Raw genomic sequence first — 21550 nt, forward strand, 5'->3', positions numbered from 1 at the left:
CTTATTCTTCTCTTTTCAGCTCTCTCTTTCTCTCATTTTTATTCCTATAGGAAGAGAGGAGCGTGTGCGCTATTAAAATAATGAAAATACACCGACACGATCGAGACGCGATACTCTTTCTCTCAAATAGATTAAAGGGTTAAATTCCGCTTTATTCCGCGCGATTGTTTCGGACAATCAATTGCTGTAAAATGCTTTTCCTGCCGATCAAAGATGATTAAAGGCGCATCGTTGATTCTCGTTGATTTCTGTTGATATCTGTCAACTTTATCGACAGTGCGCGGGCTGATTGCTGGTTTAACAGACATTGACCGAATCAGTACTGAAATGAATGACGCGCAACAGGTCCGCGGTGTACTTGTGTGCCTCAATTGCATCGCGCTTGTTGCTCGCATTTGTGTGCACTCGTCCTCTTTCTCGCGTAGGATCAAAAGCGAAGTGTTTTGTAAAATATTTTTCCGCTTTTGATCACGGGGCGTACGCGAGATGCGATCGGTGTCTATGTGAACGCTATCTATATATCCATATTGTTGTAGTCGCATGTCTGTACGTATGTGTGTATGTGTATACAATGATAGTGCGATGATGATAATGCGATTCGAGAGAGACTTGTCGTAGAAAAATAAGTCTAAATAATTTTAATGATTTTAAATATGAACGAAAGAATTTAAAAACTACACCTCAAACTTAAAAATAAGATATATTATTAATTAGCGCATTGAATATAGTATAATTGGTACCTGACATTTTTATAGCGATATAAATGAGCGTTTGAATTTCTCAATGGAGTCTGTAAAATATTTTTCCTTCTTATATCTACGATTCGAATGATTTCTTTGTTAATAAGCGCGATAAGAGTTAAGGTTTTCAAAGAGATGCTGAAGTAAAATTTTTAACCGCTTCTAAGAGCGTCTATGAGTGACACTGCTCTCGCACGAATCTCCTCTCTCTCCAAAGTGTCACCTGAAAATAACTTACCGCTGCTATTCTAGTAGCACGCATACAAGTGCATGTATGCGCAGTACCACCAGAGTCCTCGCGTAAGCATTTAAATCAAGACGGGGACTCCTGGAGGGTACTTCGCATCTCGAAGCTGCTTCAGAGGAAGCGGACATTCTATTGTCGCCGACGAAACGTTGCGAATATTTTGCCAAATCTATGTAATTTATGCGATAGAAACGAGAGGATTTCTCCTCCTCCCTCTTTCCGCTGCAATTCGCGTCCATGCTTATGCAGAGGATGGTGTCAAAGATTATAGGACGAATCGCAGCGATATTTCTTTCTTGCGATTTTCTTCGAATCGTAAAAGAAAAAAAAGAGCGCCGCGATACACTTTATAAGACACGACGTCGCGCACGCGATCGTCAAAGATATTCCGCTAGGAGAGAAAGAGAGAATGGGATGCATTACGTGTGAATCGCCGTCGCGTTGACTCACGCGCTATAAATCTAAAAATATCCGCGCGTCGCTCTCGACTTGTTCGCGACGCGCTGTAAAAAAGTCGCGCGGAACGCTCGTGCACGCGTCGCGTGTATTTTCGAATGACGTAGAGCTCTCTCTAACCGTAATCGTTCTTGTAATCGCGCTCTAAGCGGCTTACTTGCATAAGGTTTTCGAGCCTTGAACTTATTCCCGTGGACTTTCCCGTGCGAAAAAAATGCACCAAGTCTTTCGTAGGCCAGTGTACGCGCGATAATTTCGTAAGACGAATAATCTGCATCATTTTTTTTTTCAATACCGCGTCTAATTTTGTAATAATATTTACGAATTTGATAACGTTAAATATTTAAATAAATTTGTAATAAATATATTTATAATATTAATATGTAATATAGTGTTTCGATCTTTCGGAGATATCCGGTATAGAGTGACGTAAAACGCGACAAGTCATACATGATTGCATATTGCATTAGTGATTCAATTCATTCTTATGAAAGAAACGCCGATGCATTTATTATCACGTGTTACTTTCCGTTTTTCTTTCGATGCTTACACGGCGTTTGATTACTGATAATATCTACTTTGACCTACGACAACCGTGGTGTAACATATACGCGTACCTCTGCATGCACATGTACGCGGTCATTTTGAGTCATTCGCGAGAGAGGAAAAAAAAAGAAGGAAAAAAGCCACGTCGATCGCGATTGCACATCGCGTAAAAACCAGTCTGTCTGCTACCTCAATGTTATTGCGCGCTTACGTCGCCTCGTTTACCCACTTCCGGTGCGGGATGAAGAATTTTGGCAGCGATTCTGGAAACTCGTAGATACGAAATTCCGCGGTTCGGCACGTAATCGCGATGTCTTCTCGGGTATCTTCAAATTAATTGCGCCATTCGTTGCACGCAAGATATCGCGTCGAGTAACGCTATTATTATAGAAGCGCTAGAAATAGCACGAGAGATTGTTACCTGAACAAGACTTCTGGAACGCGATGTATCCCTCGGAAAGTGACGGAGAATCTTTGACGTGCGATTTCGATAGTTTCCAGCCTTAGCGGACGAATCGATTTCGAACTGATCGGGAAATCTGCAAATAAAAAATTTTAATAATTAGTGAAAATTATTTTTCATCTCAATCTTTTAGAACGTCATTTTCTGCCGGAAAATTATCTCGGCGCGAAATCGTTCTGGCAAACGTCAATTTGATTCTGATAAATTCAAGTATAATACATCGTAATAAAGTCGGAGAAAAAGTGGCTCAACTGAGTTGGAAGATCGATCGAACTCGATCGAATCGATATGATTGTAAAAATATCTTTCTGGATTCTATTGCGGAATGGCTTTTCACTGAAATTATCAAATTATTTCGCGACGTATCGCAGTACATGTACAATTAGCTACCGTAAATAAATCGCCCACATCTCTGTCAAAGTTGATTCAGGGATCTATCTACGTTTAACTGGGCCAGAGTTTGTCCTCTTCTTTATTTTTATTGAACATATATTTACGATAGGTGTCCAACACTTCGACACTCCTTTTAAAGCGTAACGGCGCGCCATGAATGGCAATCTCGCGTATAAAGGGAGCAACGTTAATCGACGTGTAATATGGAATTAGACGAAACCGCCGTGTGGAATAACCGACGGAAGCCAGCACCGGATTACCTGGAAGCTGGCAGCTAATTGCGAGGCTGTAACTTCGCGTGTAATGATACGTTCGCGGTTTACCCAGCAATGCGTATACCGAAGGCGAATCGCATCGTCTGAGTTGGGTCAATCAAATTCGTCACGTACATGTAAATTATATAAAATTATAAATCACGATATCTCTCCTCGCGCATTTTTGTGTATACATATATATAAATATCTCTCTCTCTCTCTCTCTTTCCTCCTATATATTCTCTCTTACGGAATATATTTTATCCCGAACCCGGAAATCTGTAGAGAAATATATCAGAGAAACGTTGCAATATACCGTTTTCCAGCCTTTTTTTTCCTCCCCCGAAAGGTTAATCATAATCGCCGTGTTTTCCGATCGGCAAAACTGCAACGGTAGCAGCTTTGCGCTCGAGTGCATTCGTTTGTCACGGTTGTGTTTGTCTCGTCGCGTATTTTGCGCCATTTCGTGGAAAACGATTATACAATTACCGCTGGCTGTCGGCGAAGCAGAAACACCAACAGCAGTCGTGAAGCGGCCAATTATGATTGCCTATTTAATTCTCGCGATCGGTTCTTGACGCGCTCTTCGTCGTCCGAGTCGCACAATTTGCGCGACTTTGCTCACGAGCGAATATAGCTTAAGCAAATAGGAAACCGGTCGTCGACAAGTCCTTGCACGAGAACGAGGACTGGCGAGGCTAGCTAATCGGGCCCCGATTTCCGGTCCGCGTTCGAGGCTTCCATACAACTATGCACGACTATGAAGGAATTAAGCAAGAACGAAGCGGAGAGGGATGGGATGGGATGCGACGCGACGCGACGCGACGTCCCGCGAAAATTCTCAGGGAGCTGTACGAGATATTAGACGGGGGATGAAGAGGGGACGAAGGTGGACGGGGAGAGACCCGGGAGATATCGGGACGCCCGGTAAAACGCAATCAGAATAGTAATTAAGGATTCGGTTAACGCTCCAAGCGCGAGTGTAGAACGCAACCCAATTTAAACATACAAAAGTGTACGGTAGGTTAGCGAGGGAGTGCTCGCCGCGCCGAGTTGAGGGGTCGGCAAGGGGGGAAGGGAACGAGAGAAGAAGGAGGGAGGAGGACAAGGAGGCAGAGAGACGAAGCTGATCCGATGGTCCAGAGTCCAGACGGAAGAGGAGAGACGGGAGAGAGGAAAGGAGAGACGCGATGGAACCGATGGGGAACAAGTAGAGATGTATGTGCGTCTTTTGTACGTGTGTGTGTGTATCTGTGTGCATCAAGCCAAGCCACGTGTATTCGATTCACGTGTGTGCTTGTGCATGGGCATGCTGCATGGTCCACGAGGATACGCGAGGGGTGTGGTGCGTATGTGTGTGGACTGCGCTTCTCGATCTTGGAGCGCGTATGAGTGCACACCACTCGTGTGCTAGGAGCATGTATGCGTGTGCGTGTGTATGTGAGCGTGCGTGTCGGAGACGATGCGCTGCAAACCCGGGTGAAAAGTAGGGGAGGGAGAGAATTCCTGTGCGCCTCCCGTCCTGTTCTTCCCCCTCGCCTCGCCTCTTCCGTCCGTACAACCCTTCTCGCCCCGCTGCGTTACCCCCTTCCCGACCTTCCCGCATCTCTCTCTCTTCTTCCCCTCGCACCCGGCTTACAACCGTGGCCGTTTCGAGAGTGGTAGCAGGTGGATGAGGGGGACAAGTAGAGAGAGCGGTGCAACGGGAGAGGAGAAGGAAGGGGTACGAAGGGGACAGGAGGGTGAGGTTGAGCGCGCGAGAAGCGAAAGAGAGGGACAAAAATCCGGCGGTGGCCAATGAGAGGAAGTCCCCGAACCCCGCGAGCGGCAAGAACCGACAACGTCGCTGGAGTTGGAGTTTTTGTTTACCGCGCGCGCACCCCGAGGAGGAGAGCCGCGTATACGTATCTGCTGCTGAGGGGCAGCATCAGCATCGGCACCAACAGCGGCAGCGTCATCGGGGCACCAACAGTAACATCAGTGGCGACAGCGACCAACGAGTAGCGTCCCCGTTGTCTCTCTACTCCTGCGACACTTGAGCTCCTCTCGCCGGACAGCGTGACCAGGGATGGTTATGGAGAGGGAGAGAATTTGTATATGAGAGACGAGAAGAAAAGAATGAGCGTGAAAGAGACAGAGAGAGGGGGAAGAGGGTGCGCGAAGAGGAGGTAGAGATTGTCGACGATGCTGCGATTTTTATGTTACTTCGATAAAATCACCCGCGTTTCTTTCGCGATCGTCGCGCTTATTCTTTCTCCTTATTTTCTCGTATTTAAAGCGTCAGAGAACTATGGAATGTCTTGGCTGCATTCACAAAGACATTTCGCGGAAGCTATCTTGTAATGTCTTGTTTAGATCGTAAATCGAATCGGATAAGCATGATCATCTTCGTCAAGATGTTCAAGTATCGTTTGATCCTTGGAACGCTGATGCTTTTTTTCACGAAACATGCTACTAAAATTCGTACCTCGCAAGGAACTTAATAGTGTCCAAAAAGCGCGATTTAATTTTCATATTAGTAGACACGTAATTAAAAAAGTCGTATATAATAGAGAGTAATTGGATAAATGTAACGCACAGGATATATCTGAGAATAAAAGATGCAGAGAGGAGAGTCTCTCTCTCTTTCCAACGATAAAAGTTACGGAGCCATTGGAGAATAAATTTTTTTTTCAAAGTTAATGCGACCCGGAATTTCGTTTGAAACGAGAAACTGGCGAGATGCAGATCGATGGTTTTCAAAGACACGGAACATCGACCGCAAATCACGTTTCAACGAGTGTCCTCCCGCAAATCGAAAGACGGAAAGTAGTCTGCGAAGTAGTCACGGGGTATTTCTTGCCTTTCTTTTCTCTCTTTGCCTCTTTCTCTTCTCTCTCTCTCTCTCTTCCTTTTATCCCCTAACGGCATCCTTCCTGCTCTCTTTTTGCGAATCCTCCTCTATCCTTCTCTCTGTGTCAGGGTCGATTGACCGAGCTGGATGGGAGAAAGCACATGGCAAGAGAGGATTTCGTCCTCGCAACCGCGTTTTGTCGAGGCGTTCGATGCCACACCAGCATATCTCATTTCGCATAATCATGATAATCGTTAACCGATGATATACGCGGAGACGACAACGCGAATCATCGTACTTTCTTGGTCATTTAATCGCGCTTAGAATCGCTTAGCTCGTATAGCTATAATCATGCAGTGGGTATCTTCTTGCCGATTTTGCGGTCTTTGAAGTGTCGACTAATGTGACACGTAATCTATTCTCGCCATCGTTTTATCACGCGATGAATTTCATAAATTTGTCAAAGTAGTAGTAGAAGTACAGAAATTTTCGAGATTTTAGATAAACGCTAATAAATGGAATCTTCGGAAACTTCAAAAGTTTCGGCGCTTCAGAAATTTCTATCGTGTACTTTGATACAATTTCAATTTTCAATATTTACATGAAATATATATGAATATATATAAAATATTCTCCCCCGCTCAAGAAAAAATAATATTGTTTTACAACAATTCTAACTTACTTAAAAATTCCTAAGTCTGCATAAACAGTAACCAGTTCAAACTAATTACGCGTAATATAATTCTCCGGCAAAAGGCCGGAGATTCATGCGACTTGAAAACTATCGCTCGGAGAGTTGCGGTCCAATACTCTTAAAGCAAATTTAAACTAGACTAGTGCGAAACGACGGGACCGATTCGCTTCGCACGCACACACGCACACGCGCACACACACACACACACACACGACACGGCTCTCGGAATCGCGGGGAAAGGAAAGGAAAGCGAGTAGGTAGATACACGAAGAGGAGAAAGAGAAACAGAGAAAGGAGAGGAAAGATGTCATCAACCTCCGAAGTCTCGACGGTAGATGGTGACTAACTGTACAAACTTTAAACCCCGGGCTCCCCTTGGAACCTCCCTTTTTGGCATGGAAATGTCACGCATGCAAATGCGCTTTGCAGACGCGAACGGTCATCCACCGTCATCGCGTGCAAAGGCGATTGAAGAGACGAACCTTGATGGTTTAATGTGGACGGGGTCGTCTCTCATTGTGAAACGCGGGCGCTAATATTTCTACTGTTAATTTTATAATATATTTTTTAAATTGCAAATTATAATGAAGTTAATTATTTTGCACGCTGGTAATATATATAACATTATGAAATTAATGGATTTAATGGCATTTTTTTCATTCGCGAGTTTTTCCAATAATTTTTCCTTCAAAATTGAAAAGTTTCACGGGCGAGACAAAAAAAGAATTAAAAAATTGACGCAATTATTAAGCCAATGACGCTTCGATCACGTCATTATCGTATTTAATGAAAAGAAGCTGTAAAATGAGTTGTAATTGGAAACGCAACAAGCATACTTGTGCCAGGAGCATCGAATAATGGCGGCCGAGGCCGAGGTATAACATAACGGCCTTAATTAATTTGCAGAGGGTCGCCGAACACTCTCTTTTTGCCGACACACACGAAGAGCTCTTTCGCTATTTTGCGTAGCTTAGTAGGGAAAGTCGCTCGGAGAATGTTAGCCGGAAGTAAACGATCGTTCTTATTATTATTACGATATCGTTGTCTCATTTTTGACATTAGATATTTTTTGCGAGGGTACATACGATCTTGTGTGTATACGATAAAGCAATATCGTTTCGCGTTATTACATGCGAGAGAGCCGGAAGCCGGTTTCGTCAACAAGAAACTTATTCATAAGCTTCCGTGAAGAATCGTCGATATACGCGTGCGATCGAGAAAGGGTTGAAGGGGGATTTGAACGGGTCAAAAAGATCAAACTGTCGGCAGACAGATGGGGAGAGACGAACTCGCGCCAAAGTTGGTCAGCAGGATGAACGGAAGAAGTACAGACTGGATGAGAGTCTTAGTTCCCCTCCCCCTTCCCGCCTCTCTCTCTTTCACCCCCGTTTCTTTTCCTCTTTCTCTTTTTTCCCCCGCCGAACAATGCGCGGAAAAGTGTGCGATAGGAGAAAAAAATGGACCGCTGCCATTATGGAGTTCAGGGCCACTCGAGTTGTTTTGCTTCCACCTCCGCAAAGGAGCCTCGTACAGAGGCAACTGTGCTGAATGAATCGGTGCGAGAGAGGGAGAGAGAAGGAGCGAAAAAGCGAGATAGCGAGAGAGGGAAAGAGAAGAGAGGGAGCTTTCACCACTAGTGGCCTAGACTTCTTCTTCTTCTTCTTCGTCTTCCTCCTCTCCTCTTTCTCTCTCTTTCTCTCTCTCTTACTGTCCCGCTGCCTGCCATTACATCTTTTACCGTCTGTCGACGGTTTCTCCCCGATGCATTTGCAAAGCGCCACACGTTGCTCGTCTCCTTGACTGTTCTAGCGCGTATCCTTCCCCTTTCCTCATCATATGACGTCGCGTAGGCGCGAGGGATTTAGGAACGGAACGTAGTATAGAGCGCGAGGTCGTTGACTCTGTGCTGTCATTCTCGGACGATAATCTTTTCGGGTGTGCTAGGAGTTTTCGAATTCTATTATTTTATTTTCAAAACCCTTTTTTATACGACCTTATTTGTATATCTCGTTGCTTCATTCTTTCGAATCTTATGACTCTTTGGATTCGTAAATTCATTGAACTGGAACTTTGCTTATTCATCGGCCAAAGAACTTTAATTAAAAAAAAAGAAATAAAAAATATAATTAATTTATACATAAAAAATTTGTATCTAAAAAAATTCATATTATTCCATTTTCACGAAGTTTGAGAAAAGTTCGCTCCTAGTTTCACACGATTCACATTGTACACCATGTAAGCTTGCATTCCTAATTTTGAAACATCCTATATATACCTTGAAGACGCCTTGTTATAGGCAACAGCAACTGCAACGAAACTGATCGAGTTGCAGGCATTCGAGAGCCAGTGTACGCGTGTGTGTGCGTGTGCAAATTATGCTTGCCAAAGGTTGAGAATTAACATCGATGAGAAAAGATATTATTCTGATATTATTCCGAGACTTATGAAAGACTTCTCTTTCAATCAATTGAAATTTCCACAACCATGTTTTCCCCAATGCGCACGTAAAGCAGGCGTCATCGTCCAGTCGGATTTCTAGTATGACTATACGTAATTGTACTACATTGTGCATACTGAACAGTCTATTGTTGAAAGACGATTATATTGAAATGCAGTGTTGTATTAATCGATTGCAGGACAAGTTGCAAACTCTTGCGGCAAATATTTCCTTTCCCCGCGCTTATCAACGTACTCGGTATTCCCGAAAATTATTCTGTGACGTATGCATTCACATTTGCAACTTCTCTTCGAATTTCTTCACGATTCTCCTTTTCGCAATCTCTTATTACAATTTATGACTTATAATATACAATATATAATTTGATTATCAATGTCGCGGCGACATTGATAATCAAATTATATATTGTATATTATAAATAATAAATTGTAATAAAAGATTTTTTTTAATTTTCTGGATACGATCGACTGCTAATTTTTATCAAAATTATCACGCGTTCCAGGGATCTTTTCATAAATATATATTCGAAAAAATATTGTCCGTGCGCGCGATGTACAAACTGAAGAGAATTGTCCTCGATATTTCTTATATATCTTTGTTGGACGAAATGAAAAGATAAATTAGGAATCGATAAACTATATGATAATAGCGCATATACTGTCATGGTGCGAATATGATTAATTGCATACGTATAATGACGTAGTATATCTCTCTTTTTCCCCCTTCCACGTTACGCTTAGGCATTGCGATATTTCACAGATCGATACGAGACGCCCGTCGCCGTCTACTAATGCCTCGCCTATTTGAAACAATTCGCCGAAAAGGACTTAGCGCGAGCTAAGGGAATTAACGCAATCTCGGGATGTGTGCGCTTAATAAAAAAAAGCCTCTCTCGCGTTTATTGGGGAGAGCGCGCTGGGCGCTGGGTTCAGAATCGCCGTCGTCGTTGCATCGTGTCCGTTATGGACAAAAGGGCTTTGTCGAGTAGACAGTGACAGTGATGAGACCGTGATGAGTGGCAATGTCGTCGGTCGACTGTGCAGAGCAGCCCATTATTCCACCTGGCAGAAAGCTTTCCAGTTTGGCACACATCGAGTATCCAAGCGATCACTTATTATAATCATGCCGACCGCGTTGTTGATGTTGTTGTTGTTGTGTGCTGCTGTGCTGGCCAGAGTGCTAAAAGGGGTTGGGCGGGCACTCGTTGACCGTCTCGCTCTCTTTATCTCTCTCTCTCTCACTCTCTTTCTCTCGACAACAAGCCTGCTCTGATTAGTGATTAGCGCAAAATCGCCGGCGCTCGTTCGTACGTCGTCCGGATGGGTTGCCAGTCTCGGCTCACTGGTTCCATTCTTTTCTCCCGAGCCATTTAATTTATGCTGAAATCTATAAATACCGGCGATATACCCTTTCTATCCGCAACGGGAAAAACTGGCGGCCGGCGGAGCTTAACGGCTCGGCGCGGAAAAAAACTGCGGCTGAGGCGAGATTTTAATGTGATGCGCGAATGCGTCCGTGTCGCGTTAATATTAGAGAGACGCGGAAACGATAAGGCACATCTGCCGCATCCATAAATATACTATGTTACTACTACTTTGACACGTGGCACTGTGTGAACACATCACCGGTATGTTTTAGCCGATAATTGATTATTTTTACTTTTTTTTTAGTAAAGCGTTTCACGTTAATTAACTGTTTATAGAGAAGAATATTCATATGCATTTAAAAAGCACAATTTGATTTACTTTTTATACGATACCTTCAACGATTCCACAATTTTTCTAATGTCAGAATTAATTCTCCCACATTTGGCGCGATTATTTCGTCGACCCTATTATAATCGACCTTCGTAGAAGCTTTCTTTGTTCCTCATCATTTAATTCACATTACGAAACTTTATAAATTACTTCCGAATAGTTTCGAATACACCGCGGCTCGTCTTCGTTGTTTGCGCAAAAGAATGACATTAAATGTCGAGGGAAAAAAAAAACTTTGTTTTATCGCTCATCTTTAAATTATCGTTAAAAAATTCGATCGTTGAAAACTCGATAAAAGCCCCATCAAAAGCATTCCTTAATGTATAACGCTCTAAATATAACAATATTATCACTATTTAGACCGCAATCCGTTTCTTACGTAAACACGGCATTAATACAATTACTCGATGCGCGGGGATTCCCCTCGTCGACCTTCGCAATAAGGCAACCCCTCAAAATTCTCGCGACGACGGCCTTGAGGTCGTCGACTTCCCCGGTATATGTATACTCGGTGTAAGGGATGAAGGAGAACGAAGAGCGGGACAAAGAAAGAGAGAAAGAGAGAGAGAGTAGCGGGAAGTCCCGCAGGACGCGCGAGCCCCTGAAGGAGACTCGAGGGAACTCGGATTTATTGCATAACAACCCTCTCAGTCAGCTCAGTAACCCTTGGAAGTTGCGTAGGTCCGACGGTAGAGGGTGCCGCATAGGCTCGATGATCTACTTGTTGAATGGCGAGGAGAGAGAGGGTGAGGGGGAGGGGAGGAGAAGAGGCAGGATATTTCTGAATGAACGAACGACTGAATGGGCCGCCGCACATGGCATAGGGTACCTACTTGACACCGATCCGCAACCTCAACAATCGCCCTCGGCTGTCTTCGATGCTAGCATACTGACCTTGTCATTCTGGAGAGGCGTCGACGTCGGTGGAAAGAGAAACACGAAAGTCGGGAATCGTCCGGGATGTGCGCTGATTGTGGAACATGAGTCTGTAACAGAATATATTAATGTAATTAAATTAACATGCGATTCTCAGCGGTGATAAAAATTAAGCATTTACTGCTGAAGCAACGCTGTAATCTTATATGTCGGATAAAACTTTTTTCCGTCAAATGCAATAATACACTTTGCTATAATGTAAAATGTAAAATTATATGAAATAGGCTGCCTAGGAATCAAATATCTACAAATTGAAAGTCTGAGATTATTATTAATGAGATTTTCTCTAAAATATAGATATTTTTCAGCGTTTATCTCGCTAACTCAACGTCATTCAATCTACATCGTATAATCCTTTAGAGAAGCGTATTTTCCTTCTTTGATAAGTTTAAAGATTAATATTGCTTGCTTTCATTAACGTTGAATTATAATCGATATTTGTCACATTACATTTATAGAAGTATATGAATTGATACAATCGTTGCGTTAACACGTTTATAGCAAAATATATAACGTTTTTGAAACACGAGCAACTATTTACAATAGAGTCGAGAGATAGTAATAATTTACTTCAACTACATTATATTTATCTTTGCATTTTTTGAAATTTACATTTGATCATATTTAGCAGTGACAAATATCGCGTTTAGTGACGTGATAACATATAGATCTAGTTTCATTTATATATATGTAATATTAAGTTTCGGTTGAATAAAATTGAATAAAAAAGGGATAAACACATAATCTTAACTTTAAATAAAATTAAAAGCGTAAGACAAAGTCATTACGCAATGTAAGCAAAAGAAACAAGTAGATTAACGTCGGTTATCGATAAAACTCGTAGAAGAAGTATACAAATTTGCATCTTAATGTATAATATCAAATTAATGTTATTTGCGGACACAGTCATTACAGAAAAGTTAACAAAGTTAGTGAAGCTTAAGTTTCAAAACCGCCGACCTTTATCGTGCTCTCCCTAAGATTAAACGCGGAACGCACAACCCTCGCAACGTGTGCGAGATGTTCTCGTGAAAATCTCGCGATTCTTCACTTCCGGGGCTTTGTTTCCTCTCGCTTAGCCGTCGAGGGTATCGAATTCTCCGATGCCGCCGCCATCGGTTCGCGAGCCACGGCGGTAAAAACCGCTCAAAGCTATTTTCTAATTTTTTTTCAACCCTCCCCCACCCCAAACCCCCGGTGCTTCTACCGGTCTGACCGCCGCCGTAGCGTTTAACGTCCCGACGGAAGTCGGGAGGCAGGCATCGAGGTAAAAGATCGTCATGCACCATCATCCGAAACTCTCTTGAATATTTTCGCAGAATAAAAAGAGGAAAAATGTTGCGGGGGACCGAGGTGTGCGCGCGGAGGACGACGAGGACGGATGAACGGACGTTGAAGAGAAGAGGAACGAGGGAGGATGATGAGAAGGGAAGAGCAGAAGGGGGGAGGGGGGGAGGCCGGTTGGTTAACGGCGAGGGAAGAGGGGTGTTAGCTGGGGCGGAGACGGTGCATTACGACCGGGACAGGGCATGGCATGGCTAGCTCAGGAAAGTACAGGATGTGAGGGTAGAGAAGGGAGTGTGGGGGGAGGGTGGCGTGGTGATGCAGGAGGGTGCATGCGGGAGGAGGGCGGTTGCCCCAGTAAAAATCGATCCTCCCCACTCTTTTCCTACTTTTTCCCCTAGAGAGGTTTGCTACCACGAGAGAGGATGAGGTGAGGAGAAGAAGGGAGAGACGGGGGTGACTGTGCACGGGGGTCTCGTGGGGGTTATACCTACTACCGTCGCGTCTGTCTCTGTGTATCCACATCTCCGGATCTTCGCGAACGTGCATACATGCGCGTATGCATCTGTGTGTGCGAGACGCGCCGATGGGAAAGGGATGAAGGGGGGAGCAGGGGGTGAGAAGGCAGGCGGGCGCATGTGGGTGCACGTGGACAGATACGCGGTGCGGTCGTGTGAGGGTGTGATTGAGCGGATTTTTCGCGGGTGTTCGTGGGGCACTGCCCGTGTAAAGCGCGAGCGCATCGCACGTGTATACGTGCTCCCGTACGCTGTATGTATGTGTGCGCGCGCGCCTTGGACAGTTTTTTTTCGCGAGGTCTCCGCTTGTGTGGGTCCACGTGGCTGCGGCGGTTTCCGTGCGCGTACAGTGCGCCTCATTGACAGCAGGAAACGCCCTGCTATCACGAAGCCGCGGCTAAAATCGGTATAATTTCGGCACAAGAGTCCAATTTTCTGTAACTGTATATACGTTTTGCCTCGACTGTCTTGCATGAATCCCATTGTAATAAATAAATAAAGAATATATATTTTCTTTGCGTGTCTTATTGGAACCTAAACTCATTGAACCTATTTTGAATCTTACACTATATATTAATTATTGCATGAAATCTAATCTTTGAAAAACAAGCAGACTATTCACCAAATATATTCTCATTTATAATTAATAATTACACTATAAAACATTAGTATACAAAATTATTCTAATAAAAACAATAAATAAATGATAAAGTTCGTCTATCATAAAGGTATATACTGACATTACATTATCATCAAAAAACTTTTAGATAAATATATAACATACAAATAAACATATTAACACTTATAACAAAATTTTGAAATTTTTAACTTAATATTTTACGTGTTATAGTAATTGCTATTTCGTTCAAGAAAGGAGAGAAGAATGCTTCTGAGAGATTTCAGGCGACACGGTTCGTTCGTTATCGAACGAATGCGAGCAACGAAAATTCCGCTAAACGTTACTCCGATGCGCGCTAAGGCTGCTATTTAATCCCGTGAAGTCCTTCTCGAGTTATTATTCCGCTACCGAAAAGCGGTCAAATCTAATTCTACCTTGTAAAGGCAGCTTAGCGGATATAACAATCTTAGAAAATATCAATTAGAAAGAAATGTAATGCATATGATAAATAATATAATGACGAAAACAAAAATGAAACATATTTATGGTGTATACCGAAAGAATTTTTCTGCATTATAATAAAGATTAATTTTTTTTACTACATCCCAGCAAAAGAAGGGATATAATTAACAAAGCAAACTTTTTGACAAGTCGAATCAGATTTGTCAAAACATACAACGCTCTATTAATATACCTGTAATTATTCGCCCGTAACGTTAATTTTAAATGGATATTACATTTGCATCGGGTTGTTCCTACAAAAAGGTGCGAAAAACTTTGGGTGACAGAACGAGATAAGGGAGGAACGGCCGCTCTCGTTTCGGTCGCGAGTTCCTCCTAGATTCTAAATTTTTCAGAGCGTCACAGGGCGATATATCCGACAATCGTGCGCACTGTACGCCCGCGGAATCGCATGTATCGGTGCACCCCCATCATCCCCGTGCGGTCTCGCGTGCGCGCGCGCGCGCACTCTCTCGCGTCTTGGTATACGTATCCGAGGCAACGCCGCCTCCACCGTCGCGGCGCTTCTGTCGTCCGCTGCAACGATGAAAAATTACCCAGAAGCAGCGAAAAAGAGAGAAATACCACGGGATGAAGGGAGAAGAAAGAAAGAAAAAGAGAGAGAGAGAGAGAGAGAGAGAGAGAGAGAGAGAGAGAGAGAGAGAGAGAGAGAGAGAGAGAGAGAGAGAGAGAGAGAGAGAGAGAGAGAGAGAGAGAGAGAGAGAGAATGAGAAAGGCCAAGTGAGAGAAGGGTTGAGGATGAGAACGCGGGACAAAGAGGGAGAGAAAGCGAGGGAGAGAGAAAGCGAGGTAGAGCGAGGGTGATAGGAGGTTGAAAGAGAGAGAAAAAGAGGGAAGGAACGAGCCGGTCGCTTTTTTCTCTAGACCCCGAGCCCGTCGTCTAGCGCCGAGTTCGCGAGCCTGACAGACAGCTGCAGCGGAGCCCTGATATATCGACCGGGCCACCTAACCAACTACCCGCACTCACTATTATACACCTGCCCCACATGCACGCGCAGACACACGTACATGTGCACGCGTACTCATGCCGGTAGACATGGGGCTGGCGTGTACGAAAAAAAGGCGGCGCACCGACACCCGCCACCTCTCTTTTTCTCTCTCTCTCATCCTCTTTTTTTTCTCTCGCTCTTTGCGCTCTTGCACTCTCTCTCGGTTCCTCTCTTTTCCCTCCCGTCCCCCTTTCCACCCTCATCCCAACCCCTCACTTCCTACTTCGCCGCCGCTCTGTCTTCGTCCGCCTTGCTCTCCTGTAGAAAAGGGTGGTTGCTAGAGCGAAAAAGAGGGGCTTCCCGTAAGGGATGAAGGGGTCGGGGACGGGCATTCGGACGGTCGGGGGGGGGGAGGGGGTGAAGGCGCCACCACCAACGGGGGTGGACAAGACGAGCGGTGGGTGCAGCGAACGGAGCCCAGTCAGCTCCAGGATAATTAGATCCTTTACAGGTTACCAATGATTGATAGTCTTCGAAATACGTACCTCACCCTCTCTTTTTCTCTCCGGTTTCCGCGCCGGGTTTCCTTCCACAGGCGCACACATATACGTGGACGATCCATGGACGTACATGCACACCTCCCATGTATCTATGGAGCTTCGTGCATGGAACGAAATACGCGCGCTCGTCAGGGAGGGTTTGGATGTACACGATAAATACGAAATCCCTTCAGCCGATTACGTCCTACTGAGCTTTGCCTGGGTCGCGACCCTCTGTAGCCGTATCGTTGCTTGGGAAAAAAAGAGCTCCGTGTCCGTCGCATCTCCCGCCGATTCTTGTGCTGTCGATTTGTCGATGATCCGCAATGATGCTCAGCCTCTGCAAACGAATTTGAAGATTAGATTTCGGAAGCGAAATGCGTATTCGGGTTCAACTTAAAAAAAAAAACGCGTAGGGATGGATACTTTGAAAAAGTGACATTCACTTCTTCTCTGACATTTACTTCCTTTTTTTCAGATATATATATATATATATATATATATATATATATATATATATATATATAAGATTTTAATCAAATTTTCTCTGAAAAATATATACAAGATTTTGATTTTACAGTGAGCAATCCAACATTATGCGTCAGTTAAAAATGTCCTCGACCGACACTCTCTCTTCCTCTCTCTGTAACAGTTTACCCGGCAACAATCGCGATATTTTGCGACATTTTATGACATTTTATGTACATCCCACGCACATACGTATTATCTCCGATCTCAAAACTAGCGGACTTTCTATTCAATTTTTAAATTTCGATTTCTTGATGTCAGCCCGATATACCTTTAGCGACTTTAGCCTGCTATCTAACTACGTTCGTGAAATTTCTTTGCCATTGACGTCAGCTGTATATTCTTGCATTGTGCCATTTTCACTTTCATAATGTCAATAAATATCGGGAAAAAATTGCTGTAATTTCGGCCGTTTGACGTCAGGGCGTGTGGTATTTTGTTTCGTATTAGCGAGCGTGTGAGGAGCCGCGATGTTAATTGGATCAAGGAACAGTCAAAACAACGGAGGAAACAACGAGGCCGGAGAAAAAGCATGTTACTTCTGCTGTGCGAGCAATAACAAAAAATGCGAAATTAAATCCTACTGCTGTACGTGCCGCTGTAAACCCGGGCGTGACACATGTAACGTCGGCTAAAGAATTAATATCAAAAACACCGTTCTCCGTCCAAACGCGAAGGAATGCATGTATTTGTAAGGAAATTAAAAACGACATGATAGTATGCGCGACGTTACTTCTTGCCCTTCTTGTTTCCGCGCTACGAAATTAAGCAAGTGTTCCGACAAATTAATTCCGGCTTCTAAATGAAATTAAATTCGGAATATTTTTTACAAGATTTTCTTTTTGAAAAAGCGGAGCTTGTTTATTAGCGCGTAAGATATAGGGAGATCTAGGCGTTTTATATATCCGAATAAAATCATTTTTAAACAATCCCTTTCTAAAAAAAGACATGTTAAGTTGATTCTCGCAAGTATTGTCTCTTTTGCTAATTAGCTGTCTAGCGGATATTTTATATTCATTATTATACAACAATGTAAAATTTGAATCATTATCGCGAAGATAAATAGATAATCTCACAAATAAAAAATTAGATAAATTATAAATTAATTTACCCTATCGTTGCTCCGCCGTTGCCCGATGCCTCCCCAGGCCACCGATTTCTCTCTCTCTTTCTCTCTCTCTCTCTCTCTCACTCTCTCTCTCTCCGCACCGTTCCTTTATCGCACTCACTCGAAATACTTGCACTCACGTTATTTTTTTCGTTCGCGACGCGCGGCGACGCCCGGATTTTAGATACATCACATTTCGAGGCGTTTCGGTAAAACGCGAGAATCGCGAGAGCTTATTCGCGCGCGAATAAAACCGATGCTCTGTTTTTGCGTCGCCGCTTTTTTCAAGGCTCACTTATCGGAAGGCCTCATCGAACGACGATGATGCGGCGACTACTTCACGACGCACTCAGGAGTCGCCCGATATTCCAAGAAATGGCCACTACATTTCACTATGTTTTAAATATCACAATTCAACGACGAAATCGGATCGACAAGGCCGAAAAACTCCGGAAATTCGCGTCGAAAGCACAACGGTAATTCGATCCGCGGTGTACATGGTAGACTCGCTCATGAAATGGCGTCGCGTCGCGTAACGGACTCGCCCGTGCGACGCAATCAACGATGTCGATATACGATTTCGCGACGCAATCGGATGATAATTAAGCACATAAAAACACTAAACTCACACTCGCACTGTCGCGGACCGGCGATGAGCGCGCAAACGTTGATCGCGAACAACCGAAAATGCACCTACCAACAAACAGGCTTGTGCCAGTTACGAGACGAGCAGCACGCCAAGATCGCAAAGTCGTAATGGCGGTGGTCGCGGCGTACGTCGTACGTGCGAAGACGGGAGCTCGGCTCGGCTCGACTCGGCTCGGCTCGGCTCGACTCGGCTCGACTCGGCTCGGCGGTCCGAGCATGACGTGTTGCGCGTCCCGAAACTGGTATAACATATTATTTTAATTTTTATAACATATTATTTTAAAAATTAATTAGCTTATTATTAGTTGTAAATAATATGTTATAATGCCGTATCTGCGATTAATATTTTTGGATAGAAATCAGCTGATAACTGTCAAAAATATTGAGTTTAAAAAATTATAACATATTATTTAAAATATATTATTATTTTAATTTGTATAACACATTTTTATTTTTAAAATTAATTAGCAACTTAACGCTTTAATCAGTTGATTTCTGTTAAAAAATATTAATAAAGCATTAATTTGCTAATTAAATTTTAAAATAATAAAATGTTATAAAATGTTAAATAGTAATATGTTGTAAATAATATGTTATAATGCCGTATCTGCGATTAATATTTTTTGATAGAAATCAGCTGATAACTGTCAAAAATATTAATCGAGTTTAAAGAATTGACATATTATTTAAAACATATTATTATTTTAATTTTTATAACATTATTATTTAAAAATTTAATTAACAAATTAACACCTTATTAATATTTTTTGTCAGAAATCAGCTTATTAAGGAGTTAATTTGCTAATTAATTTTTAAAATAGTAGTATATGTTATAAAAATTAAAATAATAATATGTTTTAAATAATATGTCATAATTCTTTAAACTCAATTAATATTTTTCACAGTTATCAGCTGATCTTTGTCAAAAAATATTAATCGCAGATAAGACATTATAACATATTATTTACAACATATTACTATTTTAATTTTTATAACCTATATTATTATTTTAAAATACAATTAACAAATATCCCCTTATTAATATTTTTTGTCAGAAATCAGCTGATAAAAGAATTATTTTGCTAATTAATTTTTAAAATAATATGTTATAAAAATTAAAATAATAATAAGTTTTAAATAGAATGTTATAGTAGTTATAGACTATAGAATGTTATAGTAGTTATAGACAGTGATTAGCTGATTCTATCAAAAAATATTATTCGAGTTTAAAAAAGTATTATAACATATTATTTATAACATTATTATTAATTTTTTATAACATATTTTTATTTTAAAATTTATTTAGCAAATTAACTCTTTTATCAGCTTATTTCTGACAAAAAATATTAATAAGGGGTTAATTTGTTAATTAATAAAAAAAACATTTAATGCAACTAAATGATACTAGATGCTAAAAGACTTTTGTAATTATACAACTTTTAAAAGCACTTAAGTTACACAAATAAATTTAGACGATAAGATGGGAACATATAAAGTTTGACTTAAACATATAACGCAATAAATTACCATTTAAATTACATTTAGTAATCTTAAATTTGTCAAAATATATATACTTTTCGATATTCTTTTGTAGCTTGATTAACTTTCTTTCTAAAAATAGATTCTTGTAAAGTTTTCAAAATAATACTTTTTATATGTAATTTTTAATCTGTTACGGGCGACAGAGAGAGAGAGAGAGAGAGAGAGATTGTCGCAAAAACTTTTGCCCAAAGATGCAATTGTAATATTTCTTATCGATGCCGTCAAATTATTCCGATATCTCCTATAATTTAATTACGCGTTAATTTCATTCAACAAGCAGCTAATTCCTCGTCAAGTTTCGTTATATAATAACATTATCGATCGTTTTCCATATCTGTACATCAAGTGAGAGAAGGATTTTTTGCTTCTTTGTTTGAACTTTAAATAATAAATCCCCTTAATATATATTATCCAGCGCTTATCGATAATATGTCGTAAGCCAAGTCAACAACTTTCGTTATCGCGTTTAAAAACCGTAATTACCCGCGTATTGCGTATAGAGACCTACTTGCAATGTGTAATACTTTTCTATATACGAGCTCGCGCGGTGGCCTTCGCACTGACTTTAGCATGCAAATCAGAAGAGACTGCGGCACATCCCTCGAAGAATACCTTATCACCTGTTAACATCTCACCAACTCGGCTCCACGCAACTACTGCCTCGTCCCACGCAAATGTCAGTGGACGACAGTATAGTGACTTTGATGACTGCTGATGCAGAGAGACGTGCCGTTGGTGGCTCAGAAGATCTCAGAGATCGTCTTTCGTATAATGCGAATTCGTATCGCTCGTTAAACCGGCTGTACCGGCGACTTTTTCGAGATATTCCGAAATTCCGAACGCATAAGGAGAAAAATATTATAATCACATTATATGCCAATTTTAGACGCTTTATCACGCCCAAGATCAGGCGGACGCACAAAAAGTATAATGTCTTTTTATTAGCTGCGCGTGTAATGCGCGCGCGTGACGTGTTTAATATTAAAATTGGCACTTTTAAAAGCGTCTGGGGCAAAAATAGAATGGCCAACATTATCTCGAGACGAGTGTGAACCTGGTCGACCTCTCCAAGAATTTTATCATAAATAATGTCACACTTTCGATAGGGTATTTTCTTCTTCTTATGCGAATCGTAAATCTTACGCGGAGCGTCTTATGAATCATCATCGTCTGGGGACGAATGTGTGTCCTCCTCATCCCACAATTCGCGATCGAATAGATTTATATTATTAAAAGCGCAGTACGATTTCTCGACAAAAATTTGATATTTTCCATGCTCATTAATTTGCGCGGCGAAAGGAAAAAGAGATCGGCCATTGTTAACTACCGTTTATACCGTGGAAAAGTTCGCTCGCGCAAAAAGCTCGCAAAAAACCGTTCCTATTCTTGCGAAGAAAATATAGGATTACACTTCATTATCTTGCTAAAGTGTAAAATGTACCGTCGGCGTCGCCGTAAGCCGATCGTTATACTACAAGTATACGTAAATATATTCCTGTAAATATATCCTTGTCGATATAAAACTGCGTTCACCAT

General features: G+C 42.0%; 1 protein-coding gene across 4 annotated transcripts in view; it reads right to left on the reverse strand.

Annotated features, from left to right (window-relative positions):
• Positions 1 to 21550, reverse strand: part of LOC145944181 (uncharacterized) — an 81756-nt gene that overhangs the window by 48229 nt on the left and 11977 nt on the right. For 3 of the 4 annotated variants that reach the window (XM_083052355.1, XM_083052356.1, XM_083052352.1), the window contains exons 3-5: positions 16195 to 16528; positions 11736 to 11827; positions 2411 to 2528 (exon numbers count right to left, since the gene is read on the reverse strand). The gene's annotated coding sequence lies outside the window, so the exon portion shown is untranslated. Of the gene's footprint in view, positions 1 to 2410; positions 2529 to 11735; positions 11828 to 16194; positions 16529 to 17827; positions 18589 to 21550 lie in introns of those variants that run through there. The other variant, XM_083052353.1, reaches the window with a different exon arrangement.

The sequence above is a fragment of the Prenolepis imparis genome, unplaced genomic scaffold (assembly GCF_030444845.1).
Source record: "Prenolepis imparis isolate NDT839.2.m4 unplaced genomic scaffold, iyPreImpa1.0 SCAF_12, whole genome shotgun sequence".
NCBI classification, from domain to species: Eukaryota; Metazoa; Arthropoda; class Insecta; order Hymenoptera; family Formicidae; genus Prenolepis; species Prenolepis imparis.